Genomic DNA, 9380 nt, shown 5'->3' with positions numbered 1-9380 from the left:
AAATGAGAGCATAAGCTATTCCAGTATCTGCTCTCTATTGTACACGAGGTGCTTTTAACTAATTTTCAAAATGGATTAAATACAGGGAGCACTGTGCTTTTTTCTTTGAGGATATAAGTGAAATTCTGTTCGGTTACTAAAATGCCCTCAAAGCGTGTTTAAACCTCAGATGTTGGTGTTGGAGAGACAGTACAGGGGCTAAGGTGCTGTGCTTTCCTTGAGCCACATTGTGGTCCCTGAACACCATTGGAATGACCTCCACAACCCTCTCCCAAATTTCAGATCTTATCAAGTACCCATGTGTTTCATGAGTATTTGATGAATATTTGTAGTTTTCCTCAAAATCACTTTAATCTTCATAATCTTTCATTGGGTCTTTGATTCTTATTTAATTCTTGATCACATTTAACATACGCAGCATGTTTCATAAAGCAAGACTTTATTCTAAAACAAGAAGTACTTTATTCTAGTACTTCCAGGCATATTGCTTGTCATCCTATTTGCACAGTTTATACGTAATGACTGGTATCAATGAACATGTCATCTGAGAATTAAATGCATTCACCCTGAGTTCTATAATAGTCCCTTGTTACCTAAAGCAATATCACTGAGCGTTTGGGCAATCATTTCTCCATGAAGCATGGATTCAGAGCTATTTGTATCACATGCACAAGGAAATGAGGTCTTAAACAGCTGCCAGCTACTGTTTATTGAACACTTGCTATATGCCAGGCACATTGCCAAGGGCTATGCAAATGACATTTCAATGCTATGGGGGAGCTGTTGTTACTCTTATTTTTAGATTAGGAAATTTGGGTTCTAAGAGGCTAATCAAATGTTTGTCTGATACCAAGCCCTTCAGAACTGGATTTTTGATCTGTAATTCTGAAGCAAAGACCATATCCTTCCGGGGGAAATAAAAGGTTATTTTGATTAGGAAGCAATTGTTTTTTATCACCAAATTCAGCGAGGAATGTTCAAGGAAAGGTCATGTCTTGGATCTTTCTATTATGCATACATAGAGAGATTTCTAGAACATAAAAGGATGAACAATTGTGTGTGTGTGTGTGTGTGTGTGTGTGTGTGTGCATGTTACAGGACCCTGAACATTCCAAACATTCTGTGAACTCAGTAAAAACCAAAGAAAGGGGGCAATAGAGATAGCTCAGCAAAATATGCAGTTGGACAGCATTCGAACCCCAGCTCCACAAGACCACCCCTCGCAGCTGAGAGGCTGCCATCCTTGATGCCAGCAGCACCACTGGGTTCGCTCAGGTAGACCCCTGGCACGGCAGGGTATTGAGGGGCCCTCGCATGAAGCCATACAGTGGGTTGAGTGAGAAACATTGGGATTGAAGGGAAAGAGAGAGCAAGGAAAGAAAAAAGTTAGAAGGGACAGGGGGGTGCAGAATCCAGTAAATCAAATGAACACCTGGTTAATGGGTTTTTTCACTATTTTAATAGTTGGAAGTGTTGCAAATCAAAGACTAGAATGGCTGAGGAACCTAAGGAGATACACAGAATCCTGGGATCATCGCGTATTCTAGCAGCAAAATAGGGCATCAGTTTTATCCAAATACTGGGACTATTGAATAGCATTTTCAGTTGCAACGTTAGCTGAAATTTAGTGCGATTATTCCAACCTTTTTATTGAAAAGGAACTATGACCCATTCGGGTTGAAAGCTGCATACCAAAAGTAAACTATAGACCGAACATGATAGCCACTCAATACCTCTATTGCAAACTACAACATCCAACAGGAGAGAGAACAAAAGAGAATGCCCTGCCGAAGAGGCAGGGTGGGGTGGTGGGGGTGGGGTGGGGTGCTGGGAGGGATACTGGGAACATTGGTGGAGGAGAATGGGCACTGGTGGAGGGATGTAAACGATCACTGTATGACTGAAATGCAAACATGAAAGTTCAAAAGTTCATAACTGTACCTCACGGTGATTCACTAATAAAAATTTTTTTAAAAAAGAAACTATGTACTCAGCTGCATAAATTTTTAAGAGTTTCGCATTACAGTTCATTAAAATTATTTCATATATACCAAATGTAGGAAATAAAATAAGCACACATTCAGAAAAACGTGTATGAAATTTTTTACTTTACCAAATTTAAGCTGGAGCGATAGCAAAGTGGTAGGGTGTTTGCCTTGCACACAGCCAACCTGGGTTGGATTCCTCCACCCCTCTCAGAGAGCCTGGCAAGCTACCGAGAGTATCTCTCTTGCACAGCAGAGCTTGGCAAGCTACCCATGGTGTATTTGATATGCCAAAAACAGTAACAAGTCTCACAATGGAGATGTTACTGGTGCCCGCTTGAGCAAATCCATGAGCAACCGGATGACAGTGACAGTGACAGTGACCAAATTTTAGATAATTGTAACCTAAGCCTAAATCAAGAACCCTTATGAAAACTTATACATATAAGAAAACAGGAATGAGATTAGCAATACTATTTCTATAGACCATTATCAGTTTGCTTTCTTAGATGGTGATTCTCCTCATAGCAGTTTCTATTCAAGAATAATTCTCTAAATGTCTTCTGTCTCTCTTCTTTCATGATATACATCCTTATTTTACAGAATAAAATTTTCATGCAAGAGTTAACCACTTTTTAAAGATCATCTTCACTGATGCAGAAATACATTTATATAATAGTGTCTTCACCTTTCATACCAGTAATCAACACTAATAATATTATGAGAAGCAGTAAAACTCTTCAACCTAAAAATGATGTTATATTAAAATATTGCATATATCACGATCATGATCACAAAATCCCGTTAATCACCGATTTCTCGGGCAGGCTCAGTAACCTCTCATTTCGTCCTTTCCCTGAGATCTTAGAAGTCTATCTCTACTCAGCCCTCCCAACGATGTCGATGTTGCACTGGAGGCTCTTTCAGGGTCAGGGGAATGGGATCCAGCTTGTTACTGCCTTTAGCATATGAATACACCATGGGAAGCTTGCAAGGCTGTCCCATGTGGGCAGGGAACTCTCAGAAGATTGCCAGTTTCTCCCAGAGGGAGAAGTAGGCTACAAGATATCGCTTCTGGGAGCTTGCTTTTAAGTCTCTCTCTGGATGTTGGCCGTTGATGGGATTTACACACACCTGGGTTCCTCTGCCGGTACCTTCATGCATGAGGCCTGTCGGGACGTGTGGAGAGGGGCCTCGAGCATGGCTGTACCTAGGTTCCGGTGGTCTTTGGCTGCCGGGAGCTCTGCTCCGGGTGGGGAGAGAAGCTGGAGCCCATCCCCTCCGAGGGGCCCCAGGGAAGACAGCCAGGTGTGCAGGCAAGAGACTTTCTGCATCACTCTCTTCTGAGAGCTTGTTTTTAAGTCTCTCTCTGGATGTTGTTGTTCGTGGCCCGCGTCGCAGCAAAGAGTGAGACGACACGGGTTGAGGATCCTTCTGCAGCAATTTTATTCCATTAACTTCATGAGGAGAAAGAACCACAACCTGGGTAATGGCAGTCCTTATATAGCCTGGTTGCCCCGCCTCTAAGGTGGTGCTCATCTTCTATTGGCTCTCGCCCATCACCCCATAGGGTGGTGCTCATTCTATTGGCTCTCGCCAATCACCCCATAGGGTGGCGCTCATTCTATTGGCTCTCGCCGATCACCCCATATGAGGTGGCGCTCTATTGGCTCTCGCCACGCATGCGCAATGCGGTCGTTGCGCATGCGCAATGTGTTTGTCGCGCATGCGCAATGTGGTTGTTGCGCATGCGCGATCATGCGCATGCGCACATGCGCAATGTGCTCTGGCTCCCTACAGTTGTGATGGGATCACACCCACCTGGGTTCCTCTGCCAGTACCTTCATGCATGTTCGAACGTTTGGAGAGGGGCCTTGAGCATGGCTGTAGCTAGGTTCCAGTGGTCTTCGGCCGCCGGGAGCTCTGCTTAGGGTGGGGAAGGAAGCTGGAGCCCATCCCCTCTGAGGGGCCCTGGGGAAGATAGCCAGGCATGCGGGCAAGAGACTCTCTGCATATTGCATATATATTGCACTTTGCATACATAACTTACATTAATGCTTTTATATAATAGTACAATATAAAGTAGCACTGTAGCACTGTTGCCCATTGTTCATCGATTTGCTCGAGTGGGCACCAGTAACATCTCCATTGTGAGACTTGTTGTTACTGTTTTTGGCATATCAAGTACACCTCAGGTAGCTTGCCAGGCTCTGTGGTGCAGGCAGGTTACTTTCAGTAGCTATATAAAGTAGAGATGTTTATGTGTTATTTGTATTTCAAGAATTGCACTTTAAATTATTTTATACTTTTCCTCTTATTCCAGTTACAATATTAAAAGATATTTTTTAATTGAATCACCATGAGATACACAGTTACAAAGTTGTTCATGATTGGATTTCAGTTATACAAGGTTCCAACACCAATCCCTTCATCAGTGTACATTTCCCACAACCAATGTCTCCAGTTTCCCTCCCACCACCTCCCACCCCAGCCTGACTCTATGGCAGCCACTTTCTTTCTTTCTGTCTGTCTGTCTCTCTCTCTCTCTTTTCTCTCTCTTCCCTTTTGAACATTATATTTTCAAAAGAGGTACTGGAAGGTTATCACAGTTATAGTAGATTTACTTCCTACAGAAAGATGTGTGTTTAGGAAACATGAAATACCTTTCATCCAATCTTAGTAAATTCAAAAAATAAATGTGCTAACAAAAGAAAAGAAAAACAATTTGTCTTCAGTATTTAACTTATTTATGTTTAAAACCTATTAGAGTTGGAGTCAAGAATTGCCTATATAATTTTCCAATCCTACCACAAGAATGAGTGTGCTTATATCTTAAATGTAAAGATTGTAGGACCCTCTGTACCTAAAGACTTTGATTCCAGAGACCTAACACATTCAGGCATCCAGCGCAGCTTCTAATAGCAATGCACTGGGACTGCGAACTGGACTGCAACTCTGTGCTGCCCGGGGGTGCATTTTTCCTCCCCACCCTGTCTTCCTGCACGGAAAATGGCGATGGCGGCACCCACATGGCAGGTGCCATCTTCTAAGAATCCTAACCCAGAGGTATTTGATTTTTACACTTGGGGCTCCTAGGGACTCATGGGAAGGGGGTGTAACCGGCATGCCCTCGGCCCAGATAAATTTGGAGCTGCTGAGAGTGAAGCAGACCCTCTGCGCCTAAAGACTTCGATTCCAGAGACTTCTTACAGCAATGCACTGGGACTGTGAGCTGGGCTATGCAATTTCTGGCAGAATTTTCCCTGGACTTTATACAGAAATCCAAAACCGCTCGGACGCGGCATTATAGACTTAACTTACAATATAATCGTCAGCAATGTGAAACGGTTCCTTTTGAACAGGTCTGACTTGGGGAGGGGGAAACTCCAAATAATAACAGTAAGTTTTTGTTGAAATATTGAAGGTTATTAATGTAGCAGCCACCTCTCTGGACTGTGAACTAAGCAAAAGCCCCACGCCGGCCAAGAAGAGGAAATATCCCTCTTTCCAGGTTGTTTCGCATTTTCAGGGAGAAACGCGACGTGGTGTCCACCATACTATGAGGCGCGGGAAGGGGGATGAGGGGGAAAAAAAAAGGAAAAGGAAAAAGGAAAAAAAAAAAGAGTTATGTACTTGGAGCAGTGGGGCTACATATCTCTTCATTCCCAGCAATGGAAAACTAATTATCAAACGCTTCCTTAGTAGTAGGGCTGTCTCTCTTGGGTGGAAACTCCAACAACTATAGTGAGTCTTGTGTTGAAATATGGAACGTAATCAAGGTAAAGAAAAAATGAAGTGAAATTCATTAGTTATATAGTAGGGGGTGGGGGTGGGGGTATACTGGGGTTTTTATTGGTGGAATATGGGCACTGGTGAAGGGATGGGTATTTGAATATTGTATAACTGAGGTATAGACCTGAGAACTTTGTAATTTTCCACATGGTGATTTAATAAAAAGTTAAAAAATAAAAATAAAATAAAATGAAAAATAAATAAATAAATGTAAATATTGTATATAAAAGTATACTTTTCTCAGTTTATAAGTAATTATGTCATTATATAAAAGTTATACTTTGCCTATGTTTATAAGATTTTGCAAACATGATGGTTGTATTCATGTTAAGGTAAAAACAAAAAAAAGGACAAGTTTTAAAATTGCATATGCAATATGACTGCAACAATGGAAAGGGAAAATAAGAAAAATATTGGGACCTAAAATGTTAACAGTAAAAAAAATAAATAAAAATAAAATGTTAACAATAATTATCGTGGATGACAGAGTATGTATTATTTTTCCTTTCCTATTAAAAACACTCCAAATTCCATTTTAAGATAGTCTGTTATTTTAATAATATAAAAAGCTTTATGAAAAATCTTGTGAGTTTGAGTTATATTTTCAGTTAATGCTTAAATTCATTCTTTCATTCCACTGGAGCTAGTTTAAACATCAACGTGAATATTCTGAACCTATGCTAATATAGCTTAAATCCTGGCTGGTAAGTTAACTGGTGAGAAGAATCATCTAAATACATATCTACTGAGAGATGGCAGAAATAAAAAGAGGGAAAGTGATTAGAATAACCAGATAATAGAAATAATGGATTTTTTTTAACTATTAGGTTACTAGCAACTAATTCCAGTTAAGCCCCACTGGGACTAACTGATTGTTATTAGTTATAAAAAACATTTATTCTTTCTGGCAATACTCCCCAAAGCATTGTACAAATTCAATGCAAACCCTATAAGGATACCCCTGACATTCTTCAAAGAAATGGAGCAAGCACTCCTGAAATTCATATGGAAAAATAAGCCCCCACAAATAGCTAAGACAATTCTTGGGAAAAATAAAATGGGAGGAATCAACCTCCCCAACTTCAAACTCTACTACAAAGCGGTAGTCATTAAAACACCATGGTACTGGAACAAAGGCAGAGCTGCAGACCAATGGAACAGGGTTTAATATCCTGACCCCCCCCCCCAAATATATGATCATCTAATCTTTGATAAGGGAGCAAGAAATGTGAAGTGGAACAAGGAAAGCATGTCTAACAAATGGTGCTGGCAAAACTGGACAGCTATATGCAAAAAAATGAACTCAGATCTCCACCTATCACCATGTACAAAAGTCAGATCAAAATTGCTTAAAGATCTCAACAGACCAGAATCCCTAAGGTACATTGAGGACAAGGTTGGCAAAACCCTCCACAACATTGTGGCCAACTGTATCTTCAAAGCCAACACGCCACTGGCCCAGCAAGTGAAAACAGAGATAAATAAATGGGACTACCTTAAACTAAGAAGCTTCTGCACCTCAAAAGATACAGTAACTAAAGTACAAAGACAGCCTACAGAATGGGAAAGGATATTTATCCAATACCCATCCGATAAGGGGTGGATATCAAGGATATAGAAGGCACTGGTTGAACTCCACAAGAAGAAAACTGCCAACCCGATCAAAAAATGGGGTGATGAAATGAACAGAAACTTCCCCAAAGAAGAAATCCGAATGGCTGAGAGGCACATGAGAAAATGCTCGACATCACTAATCATCAGGGAGACATATCAAAACAACAATGAGATACCATCTCATACCATAGAGACTGGTCCACATCCAAAAAAACAAAAGCGACCTGTGTTGGTGCGGATGTGGGGAGAAAGGTTCCCTTCACTGCTGGTGGGAATCAGTGAACCATTCTTCACTGCTGGTGGGAATGCCGACTGGTTCAGCCCTTTTGGAAAACAATATGGACTATTCTTAAAAAATTAGAAATTGAGCTCCCATTTGACCCAGCAATACCACTCCTGGGAATATATCCCGGAGAGGCAAAAAGGTATAGTAGAAATGACATTTGCATTTCTATGTTCATTGCAGCACTGTTTACATTAGCCACAATCTGGAAAATAATGAGTGCCCAAGAACAGATGACTGGTTAAAGAAACTTTGATATATCTACACAATGGAATACTATGCAGCTGTCAGAAAAGATGAAGTCATGAAATTTGCATATAAGTAGATCAACATGGAAAGTATCATGTTGAGTGAAATGAGTCAGAAAGAAAGAGACAGACATAGAAAGATTGCACTCATATGTGGAATATAAAGTAGCAGAGAGGTACGAGCTAGTAACAATGCGACTTCTGGCAGAAATTTATCTGGACTTAGTTACTAAAATACAGAAATTCAAAACCTCATGGGCACTATTGTGGCCACAGGACCTCATATCTCTTCATTCTCAGCAATGGGAAACAAATTATCAAATGCTTCCTTTCCAGCAGGTTCGACTTCGGGGGCGGGGGGAACTCCAAACAATAATAGTGAGTTTTTTGTTTAAATATTGAATGTAATCACAGTAAAGAGAAAGTAAAGTGAAATTTATCAGCTACACAGGTGGGGTGGGGGCTTAGGGGGGTAGGGGAGGTTTACTATGGTTCTTGGGGGTAGAATATGTGCACTGGTGAAAGAATGGGTGTTCGAATATTGTGTAACTGAGACTTAAGCCTGAAAGCTTTATAACTTTCCACATGTGATTCAATAAATAAATAAATGAATAAAATATATAAAAAAGAACTAGATGACGCATCAGGCAGCCTGCATGGCCTCATGATGCTTAGATTTGGCTATTTTCATCATTGATCCACTTTCCAGGAGCAGATCTCAGAGGAGATTATACATTTTTAATTGAAGCTTAATGGTTTTAGAATTCTCAACATACATAAAGACAATTTATATATGAAGAAAATTGAAGAATGTTCTATACTTGACCATAAAGAAAAAAAAAACCAAAAAAATTTTATTCTTTCAACCTGCCAGAGTCAGCATATCTAATTTTGGAGGCCACTTCCCAGGTGTAATATATAACACATGTATCATATGCATTCTATATGTAGTATGTATATGCACATCGCTGCATCACTGTATCACTGTCAATCTGTTGCTCATTGACTTGCTCGAGTGAGCACCAGTGACGTCTCCATTGTGAGACTTGTTACTATTTTTGGCATATTGAATACACCACAGGGAGTTTGCCAGGCTTTGCATTGCTCGAGGGATACTCTCAGGTAGCTTGCTGGGCTCACCAAGAGGGGAGGAGGAATCGAACCCAGGTCAACTGCGTGCAAGGCAAATGTCCTACCCTCTGTGCTATTGTTCCAGTCCCGTATATGCACATATACATACAAAATTACTGTGGAATATATGACGTTGAATATAATAGAAGTAACACTGCACTGTCTTCCCGTTGTTCATCGATTTGCTCAAGCAGGCACCAGTAACTTCTCCATTGTGAGACTTGTTGCTACTGTTTTTGGCATATCGAATATGCCAAGGGGAGCTTGCCAGACTCTGCCACGTGGGCAGGATACCCTTGGTAGCTTACCCGCTGTCTGAGAGGGATG

The 9380-nt window shown here is 40.8% G+C and overlaps 1 non-coding gene across 1 annotated transcript; it reads right to left on the bottom strand.

Annotated features, from left to right (window-relative positions):
* Positions 1 to 8541: 8541 nt before the first annotated feature.
* Positions 8542 to 8621, bottom strand: LOC129403068 (small nucleolar RNA U2-19). The gene has a single exon (XR_008629054.1). It is a non-coding gene; the product is annotated as a small nucleolar RNA U2-19 (small nucleolar RNA).
* Between the last annotated feature and the right edge of the window lie 759 nt (positions 8622 to 9380).

This window comes from Sorex araneus, chromosome 2 (assembly GCF_027595985.1).
Source record: "Sorex araneus isolate mSorAra2 chromosome 2, mSorAra2.pri, whole genome shotgun sequence".
In the NCBI taxonomy this organism is placed as follows: domain Eukaryota; kingdom Metazoa; phylum Chordata; class Mammalia; order Eulipotyphla; family Soricidae; genus Sorex; species Sorex araneus.
This window is presented reverse-complemented; position numbering and strand designations above follow the sequence as displayed.